Source organism: Sinohyriopsis cumingii, chromosome 2, assembly GCF_028554795.1.
Source record: "Sinohyriopsis cumingii isolate HCF-2022 chromosome 2, ASM2855479v2, whole genome shotgun sequence".
NCBI classification, from domain to species: Eukaryota; Metazoa; Mollusca; class Bivalvia; order Unionida; family Unionidae; genus Sinohyriopsis; species Sinohyriopsis cumingii.
The window spans coordinates 6,650,879-6,665,321 of NC_142962.1; the positions used below are offsets into that span (position 1 = coordinate 6,650,879).

Consider the following 14,443-nt stretch of genomic DNA (forward strand, 5'->3'; position numbering starts at 1 on the left):
AATCAATTCCAGTATAGGCTACTTGGTAATACTGCCCACCTGCGATCCATGTCTACCAAACAGTATAAGATTCCCAAACCACATAAGGAGTTATTTTAAAAAAAGTTCCCAATACTCTGTAACTCTCCAGTTGAGATTAGAAATGCCCACTCTATTTCCTTCTTCCAAACCCAATATATCTAGTGGCTTCAGAGATGCAGCTAAAATAAATAAATTCCTTTATATGAGGGCCCCAAGGTAGATTAGTTCTTAGCTAATTGTATTACCCTCTTTAAATAAGGTCATTATTATTATTATTATTATTATTATTATTAAATATACTACCAAGCCTATGCATAATGTCGAACTCGAAACACTCAAGTTTAGTCTGGAATTACTTTTAAAAAATGCAGTCAACGTCAGTCCAAAGCAAACTGCACACTTTGCATACATTTGCAGAGCTGGAAAGGATTCTAAAATCTATAAGACATCAAATCTTGTCCAGTACTTGCGATGCAAGCACATCATTGAACATGGTCTGTTTCTGACAGATAAAAAAGAAAAAGATGCTGTGCAGTTAACCTCAGCAGCTGCAGCAACTCCTCTTATTCTAATATTGACTTCGTGCTGGACTGGAAATAGCCATTTACATTTCATGACCCAAGAGCTATTAGTTGGCAGAAAGCTATTGCAGAGTTCATGGCAGTAGATGTGCAACCATTTTCCATTAATGAAGACATTGGATTTCGATGTCTGATGGCCAAGGCAGAACCGTGCTATATAATTCCAAGTCAGAAGTACTTTTCCACATCTTTGATACCTGACATGCATAAGGCGCTACAAAGCAAGGTGCGTGATTTAGTTTCTGCCCAATCTGGCCTTAGTTTGACCTCTGATGCATGGTCAGACCCATCCATCGGCACAGTCTTGTTGAGTCTTATGGCACACTGGCTAACGGAAGCCTTTCAACGGAAACAGGTGATTTTAGCAGCAACACCTCAATGAATCACAAATAGGAGAATATTTGGCCAGCAAACTGGACAAATGATGTGAGGAATACAACATTTCCAAAAGTCACATACATGTTTTTCGGCATGACAAAGGTGCAAACATCGTTAAATCAATGAGTCTGGCTGAAATCATCTTTGACAGCTTGTTGCGACAGAATGCAGCATTTTGCACACATGCTGCATTCTGTTGCAACAAGCTGTCAAAGATGTTTTTGTGATCTCGTGATCCAAAGTCAGCAAGGTCCAGAGCAGCAGGAAAAATCTGGCATTGCCCATAAGAAACTTATCCAGGATGTCCAGACATGCTGGAATTCTACATACAAAGTGTTGGTTTCGTTATATGAACAAAAACAAGTCTTGGGGCCTTACACTACTCTCTACGACCTGCCAAGCCTAACAGCCCAACAGTGGGTCTTGATTAACAATATTGTGGATGCATTAGGCTCATTTGCAGACATTACCAAGGAAGTAAGTGATAGCCAAACATCAGTATCTGTCATTCTTCCTATTGTGAAAATGCTCCGAATGTTGCTGGCTCGAGAGCATAAAGTGAGTCAAGGTATTCAGACAATGCATCATGATATGTTGATGTCACTGAACAAACGCTTTGCTGACATTGCCAGCAACAAGAAGCTTGTCTTGGCCACCATCTTGGATCCACGATTCAAACATCGCCTGTTCAGCGAAGAATTACCTGTGACCAGATCCAAAGAATGGCTTAGAGCAGAATGCATCATAGTTGCATAAGCTGACAAGCAGGAGGAACCCCCGACCAAAAAAAGAAAAACTGAAACTGAAACAAACACCACTGGACCATCAACATCGCGTCTCTGGGATTTGTTTTCTGTGGCCTGTGATGAACCTGTCCATACCGTCAACAAGACAACCCACATGGATGGTGCTATTGACACGATGCTGGAATTGTAACTGGCCAGCCCTCTGTTGCCACGAGAAGAAGACATATACGGCTGGTGGAACACACACAGGTTTCAGTTCCCCTACTTGGCCAAATTAGCTAGATGCTATTTGTCTGCACCAACTTCAAGCGTTCCAAACAAGCAGCTGTTTAGTGGTGCAGGCCAGATTTTTTCAGATTGTCATGGATCGTTACTTGGCAAGAAGGGAGAAATGTTACTGTTGCTTAAATACATCTACCTCAGCTAGGCTTTCAGTATTAGCTGTACAGTGATGTCTAACTTTAGTCTTAAAGCATGCATATTATTAATTTTAATTATTATTAGGCTATCTTTATTCAAATGTTTTAGCCATTTATGAAAATCTAGTAATGGCAACCTGCATCAATGAAGGTAAGTTAAAAGACTAGCTAAATACATTTTCATTCATTTATATCTTGAATTGGCAAACCGTTAAGTTTTATCAGTGATAGTTTTAGAGTTTTTCAAGATTAACGTTTGTGTGATCATTGTTTTCTATAAACAGCAATGTACTTCTTATCCAGTTTCTGTTTTTTTTGTATAGAAGTTCAAATTCACTTGCCGCATAAACAACCTTGTTATAACTCACATGGCAAAATACCTGCTTGCATTACATTAATAGATTTATGTTTCTGAACCAGTCATTGTTATAAAACAAATAATAATGAAATAATTGGTCTCATAATCGGTATCGGCAATTTTAATAATAGGCTATACGCAGTATCAGCATAATCGGCAAAAAGAGACGTCTTTTATATAAGTGATGTTGAACATCACAATACAATAGTGACCCAAATAATAATGAACAATTACTGGCATGCATGACCATTATGTGTGGGTACTCATGTAGGTCCAGCATTCTGGAACCTTCTGGTTCATCCTAATGGGAGGAGGAAATTTTCATAATTTACTCTGGGCATTTTACTCCTGGAAAAGTACCAGCTACGAAATAGCAACCGGTACAGTATTACTTTGAGAATATCAAACTGTACAACTGTCCTGAAGGACCTATCTTTTTGCAAAAAAAAATAATGGTCTCTCAAGAAAGGTGGTCTCTCATGAAAGGTCATAACACTAGATAATCAATAAAAAAAAAATATGTGCATGGAGAACCTGGCCTCTCAAGACAAATGATCTTTCATAACAGATGTCTCTCAAAACAGGTTTGTTTGCATGTCTGCATGTTTATTAATTAATAAAACATATTTTCTTTCATTTTCTTTCACTGAAATATTAAATTATTTAATGTTTTATTCATTTTGCTTATTCGGAAAATGAATTCAGAGGAACAATGCCCCTTCACCATCAAACCATGTATTATCTCACAAAAAGTGGAGTGGTGGCATATAAGAACATAAAAGAGGTCTACTGACATAAATTTTTTACCCTTTATGAAATTGTCTTGTGCCCTTTATGAACAAGTTCTCTTTATATAGATGTAGAAAAGGGTCCATAAATTTTATTCTTTATGAACAAGTGCACTGTACATATTGAAAAATGATTAATAATTCTGTCCTTGAGGAACAGGTGCCCTTTATTTAGATGTAAGGGTCCATACTTTTGTCCTTTATGAAGAGGTGCCCTTTATTTAGCTGTAAGGGCCCATAATTCTGTCCTTTATGAACATATGCCATTTAGTAAAAGAGTCCATAATTCTGTTTTTAATGAATAGGTACAATGGTTCACAATTCTGTACTTTATTAAAGGGTGCCATTTAATATGATATAGAAAAAAGGTCAATAATTTTGTCCTTTATGAACAATTACCCAGTACATTGTATATGGATGTAAGGAAAGGGTCTATAATGTCAGCCTTTGCCTTCAAGTGTATGTTAATATGGAATTGTCTGTTACAGTAAGTTTCACTATATACTGAAAGTCAACAAGGCTTAATTGTCAGCATGTATCAAGGGTAGTTGTAAATGTTCTTCTGCTAAATAATATCCATGTTTTTGTTGGTTTTTTGTGGTTTTTGCAGACTACAATATACAATACCCAATGACAAAACTATATTTTATTATATGCCTACCACTTATAACAATTTGGATAATCTTTTTATCAGAGATATCTTTGTCAGATAAAAGTCCTAACATACATTTTTTTAAAAATCTTGCTAGCTATGGGAGAAATACATCAGCATGCATGTAACTCTACTATCATATGGCTGCAACAGTGTGGGAAATAATAATGCTTGCACAGATGGAATACACAAGAATGACCACACAAAAAAAAACACCTGATGCATCTAATGTTGCACAAATATTGCCAATGAATTCATTTCACTTAAAATTCTTGACCAATGAGAACCCAATTAAGTTTTGTTTAATATATGCACTTTTTTAAAAAAAGTGTTAATATGTCACAGGCATATATGTTGGAATAATCCTTGATTTAAAAAGAGTGTGTGTGTGTGTGTGTGTGTGTGATTTGGCTTTTTAACGTAGCTTTAACAATTTTTCAGTCATATCGCTATGATGTCTGCAATATGGCAATTTTTAGTGATGTCTACCACTGGAGCATCATGCCGCAGACATGTAGCATGATGTCCCACCCAGTCACATTATCCTGACACCAGGCCGACCAGTCCTGACACTAACCTCTTAATGCTGAGCGCCAAGCAAGGCAGCTGTTAGTATCATTTTTTTAAGTCTTTGGTACGACTTGGCCAGGGATCAAACCCATGACATCCCACATCCAACGTGGACGCTCTAACCACTAGGCCACCAGAGAGGTGATTTAAAAAAAGTGCACTAAAAAGAAAGTTTGTCTTATGGCCCTCTAACAGACTAACAAATAGCAGTGTTGCACCTGAGTGCAGGATCATGGATTTTTTCAGATCTTTTATCAACTGTCCCCCAAACCTTTACCCCAATTTTCTTTTCATCAGGATTTTTTAAAAAATAAATGCATAAAACTGGAACTTCTCTTTTGTGCATGTCTAAGTTGGTGCTAACTGTGAGATGGAAGATAATACCCATTTCAGAACAACATATCAAAAACATTAAACATTCTAGTAGCCTGCTGAGCTGTAATGAAAAGAACATAAAGTCTTAGCTAGTTTGACACACTTTTAAGGTCAAACCTACAGAATCCATGATTTAGTTTATTTTGAAGTCAAATGCACACCTACAAAATCCATGATTTAGTTTATTTTGAGGTCAAATGCACACCTACAGAATCCATGGTTTAGTTTATTTTGAGGTCAAATGCACACCTACAAAATCCATGTTTATTTTGAGATCAAATGCACACCTACAAAATCCATGATTTAATTTATTTTGAGGTCAAATGCACACCTACAGAATCCATGATTTAGTTTATTTTGAGGTCAAATGCACACCTACAGAATCCATGATTTAGTTTATTTTGAGGTCAAATGCACACCTAAATAATCCATGATTTAATTTATTTTGAGGTCAAATGCACACCTACAGAATCCATGATTTAGTTTATTTTGAGGTCAAATGCACACCTACAGAATCCACGATTTAGTTTATTTCGAGGTCAAATGCACACCTAAAGAATCCATGATTTAATTTATTTTGAGGTCAAATGCACACCTACAGAATCCATGATTTAGTTTATTTTGAGGTCAAATGCACACCTACAGAATCCATGATTTAGTTTATTTTGAGGTCAAATGCACACCTAAAGAATCCATGATTTAGTTTATTTTGAGGTCAAATGCACACCTACAAAATCCATGATTTAATTTATTTTGAGGTCAAATGCACACCTACAGAATCCACGATTTAGTTTATTTCGAGGTCAAATGTACACCTACAGAATCCACGATTTAGTTTATTTCGAGGTCAAATGTACACCTACAGAATCCACGATTTAGTTTATTTTGAGGTTAATTAATTGAAAAAAAGGACTAAAGTTATGCAAATACATAATCTGTTATTTAATCAACATATTATTAATTTGGAGAAACAAAAAGTAATTCAAAACATAATCTAAATGGTTATAATAAATGCTGGTGGATAATGAGAGAACCCTCACGTTAATTGAAAGCATGATCAGGAATGGAAGATTCTAGAGTTAAACTCATATCTGGAGTAATGGATATTCAGATATGTCAATGTTTTCATGAATCACCTGAGCCTGTGTGTGTGTGTGTGTGTTTTTTAATGTAGCTTTAACAATTTTTCAGTCATATCGCTATGATGTTGCAGTATGAAATCTACAGTGATGTCTAGCATTGGGGCATCATTCAACGGGCAATGTAGCATGATGTCCCACCCAGTCACATTATCCTGATACCAGGCCGACCAGTACCAACACTAACCTCCTAATGCTGAGCGCTAAGTGGGGCAGCTGTCAGTATTATTTTTATAAGTCTCTGGTATGACTCAGATGGGGTTCAAACGCGCAACCTCCTGCATCCAAGGCTGTCACTCTAACCACTAATCCACCCGAGCAGGACTTGATCCCTTGATTAAATGTTTATTCATAAAATTTAAGTGTCCAAGGAAACGATGTTAGTAAAGTACACTCAGCAAGGTTAAAGTGGAACAACTGTCATAAGTAAATAAGATTATCTCATGTCTGAAGCACTTCTTGTGTATTAAATGGTATAAAATATTTCCTTTTTCCATTCTAAATGTGTACTCTAAATCTGAAGAATGGGAGACACATTGTCCTCAGCCGTTTGATTACTAGGTGAAACACTGCTTTAAAAGGTATTTACATCTCTAGTGTCGTATTTGGCCTAAACCACCATGACATAGCTATCCATAAATGTAACAGTCAAAGAATGGTCAGTCAGTCAGAAAGAACAGAAGATTATACAGATCAATATATACAAGAAGAAAAGAGTACCATATGTACTTGCTTATAAGTTGAGTAAAATTACAAACAACAAAGATCTTGATTTGCAGTAGTATAATGTGCTTGTAGATCAAGGTCTGTGTTGTGTGTTCTAATGATTACTCCAAGCAAACTGCACAGAACCAGATCTGCCAGCCCATAATGCGATGGCAGATCTTGGTCTGTGCAGTTTAACGTTGGACTAGCCTTATAAGTGAGTACGTAAGGCATTATGTCCATGGAAGGAATATTACTGCTTTATACCAGATGCATTGTCAAACAGAATTCTATGAATTAGGTCAAAACTTGGAAATCTGAAGCTGCTTATGTAACAGGTTGAGACAGATTTTTTTCCTGCAATAAAATATAATTATATAAATTCTTCTCTTCTGACTGGCACTGACTGGTTCCTTGTCAATAGTTTGTAAGATGGATCAGCTCTAGACCATTTTGACATCAAGGAATAGGAATGGAGATCTACAAGAAATCAGCATTGCAACCACTGTGATTTTCTAAGATGTTTAACTAAATACAAGTTCCATACAGTTATTTCCCATCTCACACATCTTTAAACCTTACACTGAGGTCCAAAGTGAGCCCATGCACAAACCTCCTCCCATAATATTCCCAGGTTTGAAAACCCATTTCTAAATTTCATGAACAGGCAAGCACATAGGCCTGAATCCGTGCATAAAAATTTAGAGAATCATACATCACTGCTTTGTTTTTGATTTCTTCAAAAACAGTATCTATAGAATGCCCTGGGTACTTACTTTTTCAAATACTTTTGTCAACACTTCAACATGGAGCTACAAATTTTGGTAAATGTGTTCTCTGGACTTCTCTGCCCATAAATAAATAGTGCTCAAAGGTGGCATTACTGACAGCAGAAAGCATGGACTTGAGAGTTCATAAAGGTCCATCAACATACAAATGCACAATGTGCACTGCACATATGATTGTTTTGGATTAAATTAGGTCTATTACAATTTGCAAGTAGGTACAAAATCATGTAAATGTGGCAACACTGAGAGCGGAATGGCAAGGATACAGATTTATTTTCTGTTCTTGCACCATCAGGTAGTTGACCATGGGCTTACTGTTTGCATTTATCACACATCTACTGTAATAAATCAAACATCGATATCTTTACAGAATGTGTACGACTGCATAGGAGGCAAGAATATGACAGAACAGATTAGGTCAAAACTATTACAGATGATCATTTGTTCTACAGGGTTTAATGCCATATTTTTGCACATGAAACATGGCAGCCACTATATTTCATGGAGATAGAATCCAGGAAGGTCCTGGAAAGAGTCATTGACCCAAGCTGCTGGCATGCTTTCTTACATACCCATATTAGTCAAGCAGAGACCTGAACTCACATGGACAGAGGTGAGATTTTTGAGTGATCTGTAAAGGCAAACACCTTAGACTACTCGGCCACTGTAGGAATAAGTAATATAATATTCTGATTACATTTATGTTACTGCTTATGTAAAATAAAAATACATAGAGGATAGTTTCTTTTACTACCAGTACTCTGATAAAGAGGATATTTTCTTTTACTACTGGTACTCTGATAAAGAGGATATTTTCTTTTACTACCGGTACTCTGATAAAGAGGATATTTTCTTTTACTACCGGTACTCTGATAAAGAGGATATTTTCTTTTACTACCGGTACTCGGATAAAGAGGATATTTTCTTTTACTACCGGTACTCGGATAAAGAGGATATTTTCTTTTACTACCGGTACTCTGATAAAAAGGATATTTTCTTTTACTACCGGTACTCTGATAAAGAAGATATTTTCATTTACTACTGGTACTCTGATAAAGAGGATATTTTCTTTTACTACTGGTACTCTGATAAAGAGGATATTTTCTTTTACTACTGGTACTCTGATACCGTTTATATATCACTGCATGGTAAGAAAAACCATAATAATTTATCTAGTGGTAAAGTCATGAGTTAAAATACATCATTTTTGTACCCCAAGATTAAATACATCCAGGATTTCTGCAGGAAAAGGAACTTTTCATTTTATTACATGTTAAACTTGCTTCTGAACTGAATGAAGCCTGAAAGAATAAAATCGCTCTTTAGCACAGCACCACCAAACACATGTCAGTTCACCTCATTAAAATCAAATTTATTGGCTTTTCAATAAAAATATCAGACAACTGCTAATTTGGGATGAGCTAATAAATGACATTGTTGATATTTTGTAACTATTTTGCTTTACCTGGCCACAAAAGAAAGTTTGACTGAACAATGTAACACACTGATCTTTTCACAATGTCAAGGCAAAGGGACATAATGGTAGGGCATGAAGCAAACAGTGGCTAGTCAAATATCTTCAATAAAAAATAATATGATGTCACATAGTTTCTATTTATTGCTCAAGCTCACAAAATGCATGTTTTTCTTGCTGCAAATACCACCTCTTTTATCACTCGTAACATCACATGGCATGATGGGAAATCTTTTATTTTCACACAAAAATAAAAAGGAAATATTTTTACATGTGAATATAATAGAAAATAGAAACTGGAAAAAATATTTCACCAATAAATTTTTGTATTTCACATTCAAGTATATAGTAAAGTATAGTTAAGAATTTTAAAATGGGATTTTAGGGCCAAATTAGTTCAGTTACTTTAATCATAAGTCAGAATTTAATATGAGCTAGTAAACATTAATGTCAAAATTTGAGAAATAAATATTGCTTAGCATGATGAAAAGCTAATTTGAAGTTTACAGCAAAATAACTGGCTTTGTGCTAATAAAATATCTTCTGAATATCCTTTCATTTCCTAACAAATTAAGACCATCTATATTAATGTCTCATGTTCATACTTTACATAATATTAAATGTGTGTGTGTGTGTGTGTGTGTGTGTGTTTGTAAATGTGCTCATATGTATGTGCGTGAAATAATTTCCTACATTACACTAACCTGCCCCATCACTGCACATTGCTGTCAATAGTGGACTCCTGTTCCTTCGAATTCTGACGTATTGCTGAATTTTGACTGTCTAGACAGAGTCCTCAGTTTTCTTGAATAAATGACTGTGGTCTGTATTCAAGATTATTGATGAAATTCTTCCTAGACTCTTAAATGTTCTCCATTCTCACATTGCAGCAGAAAATAATCAATCCTTCTTTTGTTGCCAGGTCTGAAGGTAATATAATAATTTGAATGTTTCACACAAAATGACCAGGAAACACTACATGCATCCTGTCTGTTGACCATGGCCAGAACTCCTGACTTGTGCTCTTTGAAAAATATTCGTTCTACAACTTTTTCCAGGCAAATCCTTGATTCTGGGTCACAGCCTGTTCACTTAATGTTCTGGAGTAAAGCAAGCATAGCAAGTTTGATGAAAATGTCTTATTATCTGATGATAAGAAAGCCTTTGTGGTCAGAATTATGTAAATATAAAAAATGGACATTCTTGCCATCCACCACCACAGTTTCTCTTGATCTGGATACTCATAACAAATGGCTGCAACATCATTAAAGTGCAATCACACACCTAATAAATACAATACTTGCCTCAAACACCAGTCACCATGTGATAATCTATTGACTGCTCCAAACATTATTTCCCTCAACCTTGGTCAGCCAATCCACCAAAACTGAAAGAGTCAAAATCTATCAACTGCTCTCATAAAATTTACCACTTATGACCTGACACCTTAATACACCAAAAGAAAAAACACAAATGTTCCGATCCATTGAGAGTTAACGATATTGATGATACATGGTCCTGTTGCTCAAATATATACAGCAATTCTGTCTTATTGATTTCTCAGCCCACCAGTATGCAGCTGACAACTCTAAAAGGACACCAGCTAAACTCCAAGAAACTTGTTAGCAATGAGGTAACCAAAGGGGGATCTTTCTTAATTTCATTCTTTCATGGAAATGATGGGGAGGTCCTAGAAGTGGTAAAAAAAGCATTGCAGCACAAAGATAAAAAATAGTTCATGTTCAATACAAACTTAAAAACAATACCACCAGCAAATCATAATGCCTATTGGAATTTTTTTAACAAAGTATATTACAAATAAATCCTCAGCCAGGTTCTACCAACCTTATTCTTTTCTTTATCCATCTTAGAAATGTGAAAATTCTAACCAATCTGAGTTAAAAAAAATAGTATTAACTTGTACAAATTTTATACATAATACGCCATATGCAAGGGTAATGAGCCAGGAAAACTGGCATTACAATATCTGCCAAATATTTTTCATAAATTATGAATTTATATGCTAATGGCATCTCCATGACTACCCTACTCACATAACAAATTCTCCCTACCTCATACCTTACCCAACATGTAAGACAGCACAGGCTGTGTTGAATATACATGGTTGAGAACTGAAATTTTTGTGCAGATACCATTTTTGGGGGTTCTGTCAAAGTGACTTTGACTACTCATCTTTTGGCCCCCAAAATCATTACTCTTCTTTCTTACCCCAAGAGCAAGTAATGCAAAAAGTCTGGTCCAGGTTTGTGAAGCAGAACTAAAGTTATTGTGGAACTAAAGTTATTGTGAGGAAACCATTTTTTTTAGTCATGGTGACCAAGATCATTAACCTTTTGGTTAAAAAATCTACAGGCTTTTTCCCACAAGTCATTCGCACAAAGTTCGGTCCACGTCTTTGATGAAAACTAACTGTTTTATGCAGAAACCATTTTTCTTCCTTCAATCAATGACCATGACCTTTGACCACAAAATCAATAGCCTTCTTATTTTCTTGAAGAAGAACTTTGTGAAATTTGGCAAAGGTAGGTGCTATAGAACTGAGGTTATTGTGCTGAAATGGTAAATTAATGGACAGACAAACAGATGGATACACAGCCAGAGCATAACAGGCCCTGCTAAAAGGTGGGTGTTTAAAAAATTTGACTTTCTGTAATATCATCATTCAAATTTGAAATGCAGAATTCACAATAGATCAGAATAATTCAGAAAAGTTGGTGTCTGCCTGCACAACATATATAAATTCAAATTAAATAACTTCAACATATTTCTCACCCAGAAAGTCATGTCTGTTTCCAAGAATGTTTAAAGAAGAAGACGTGGATTTTAAATGAAATGACAATCCTAATTAGTGGTGCCACATTTAATCTAAACAATTAAGTACCTCTAATGGTATTAAAGGCAAATTTGATGCAATGTAAACAACAGTTTCTACACCTGGTATTTTATATTGTCTAGTAGTAAAATTAAGAGCTCTAAATTATTTCATTTTTCCTTGTTCGAGATTTTAGAAATTGACCTTTCTGGAAAAATTTGTGTTCAAAATTTTGTTTATTTACCTGATATGACCACAAAGAGATCAAATTTATTGAAAATCAAAACAAAAAAAATGTAAGAGCTGAGTTTTTTTTATCTGCCCTTGGTAATTCACCACAAATAAATAAATAAATAAATAGATAAATAAATAAATAATTAAACAATTCATAGTTCCTTTCAACATGAGTAATGAGTTATAGGCACCTTCTTTTATCAGTCAGCTTACAAATTTTTTGCATGTTCAAAAGACACCTTTTTTCATTACCACAGAATAACTACAGCAATGGATTCTTAAATCTTTATTTGCAGGTTCACACCAATTCTTTGCAAAGGAGGAATCTTAGAAAGCTCAATTTTACATCACCCTTTAAAAAGCACTAAGTAAAAGAACCATAATTTTTCCTAATTTTTTATAAAACATTACACACTGAAAACAATCTTTAATTAGGGTAATGTTGATAAACTAAAACAAATTAAAGACAGAAGTAGGATTTCATTAAACTTTTCTGATGACAGCATTTAGCAGGGTCATCACTGTATCTGATTGGAGACATTAATGAGGGTAACAATTATTGTTAAATAGAGAAATCACTTTTAATCTTCATATTTCAATACCTTGAAGTTAAAGATAATATAAAATAAATGGTGAATCCATGTCTGTTACATGCTTTGTAAATTTTAGAAATGAAATCGTCATTGTCAATCAACCATTTGTTGCTTTGCAATTAACTGGGTACAGTAAGAGACTATGATTCATATCTACAGATTAGAAACTATATTGTGGCTTACTCAGTTTTTCTTTGAAGTAAAATATTTTTCATCAAATGATAAAGGGAACACTCACCAGTTATTATGAACTTCTGAGAAAGTGATGTAAGGTGAAGTTGTTTGCACTTCAAACATGAACAATGGAGAAAATGTTGCCATGCCTTTATGCTGCTTTGATGTACTGTGGCTGACATTTATTTGGATATTAAACTTGTGGAAATTGTATATGATCTAAACACAAAGTAGACCAAAATGGTTGCTCCCATGTGCTTGAAAAAAAATTAACCTAAATTAATCAAAAGTATACTAATTTCAACAGTTATTAAAACAGGGAGAACAAATTTTGCCAAAGTAGACAATACCAGCTACTGAAAGTGTAATGAATGCATTACAAAATATCTGGAAAGTAAAAAAAAAGTTATCAGCTCTTTTTTTACAATATACCTCTGAAGTCCAGGAAGTGAAAATGACGAAGCGGAGCTAGCAGGTTTTTATACAAGCACATCTGAAGTGAGCCCATGCTGTATACTCTAGAACCCAAATTATACCCATTAATCACACACCACAATAAAGGGAATTAAAAATTCTCTTAACAACACCTAAGATATACAAGGTCTTTATTAAATAGCAGGTAAACCAGTGAGGAAACCTGAGGAAATTCTTTTTCTTTAAAATTCTAACCAAAACTGAGGAGACCAACCGAAATTATTTTAAAGCAAAAAATGCAATTTTAAACAAATATACAACAGTTCTATCAGTACCAACCTATCCAACCACTGCATTTTAGACTGCAGTTCACCCTATCCTATTTGACTTTTTAACTTGGTGTAGCCACATCCGATTTACTAGATCTAACCTACACTGTGATTAAATATTTATTATATAATGTCACATCATATAACGTCACTCACTTTTCACCAGACAAAAAAAATCCGAAGTACTAGCACCAATGTTCAAATTTTGCAAAATTCTGGCAGAGAAATAATGAAAATTGAAATACATACTTGAAAAATAAAATTATTTATCTCAATAATTTTCCAAGTTTGAAGTTTGATCGATTTTACTCAAGAAAACAAAACCCATCTATTATAGCAAATATCCATGATCTGCATCTCCTTATTGTTATTTTGATTAGTTTGAGCAATCATGGACTATATTTTAAAAAGAAAAATGGCTTTTGGGGTTTAACTCCATTTTCCAGAAACTGATACACAACAGCCAGTATATTTTGTGCAGGAAGAATCCAAGAAGAACCACTGACCCATGAGATGCTACTAGCAAGCTTTCTCATATACCCATGTTGGCTGAGCTGATGCTTGAACCCCCACAGACACGTAAGCGATCCGTAAAGGCAAGCACCTTAGACTATTCAATGCACTTAACTTTAATAAAGAAATACAACAAGACCCAAGTGAAAATGAGAATAGAATCAGTTTGAAGGAAAATCTTTTTTTAAGTCCTGCATGCCAACCTATCAATATTCTCGGGCCAAATCACAAGACTTTATTGTTTATCAACAGAACATTTGTATTCTTAAGAAATATACTTTTGATACAAGATCTTAATTACAAGATGCAAATTATTTCCCAGACATTACAAAAGAAGTTCTTTAAAAAAAAGTAAAAGT

The 14,443-nt window shown here is 34.8% G+C and overlaps 1 protein-coding gene across 2 annotated transcripts in view; it reads right to left on the bottom strand.

The window, feature by feature from the left end:
• The window catches only part of LOC149804287 (ras guanyl-releasing protein 3-like), a 269,841-nt gene that overhangs the window by 205,615 nt on the left and 49,783 nt on the right, over window positions 1-14,443 (bottom strand). Inside the window, exon 1 of one of the 2 annotated variants that reach the window (XM_089938456.1) lies at window positions 9,699-10,000. The exons of the other annotated variant lie outside the window; for it this stretch is intronic. The gene's annotated coding sequence lies outside the window, so the exon portion shown is untranslated. Of the gene's footprint in view, window positions 1-9,698; window positions 10,001-14,443 lie in introns of those variants that run through there. 2 annotated transcript variants of the gene reach the window in all.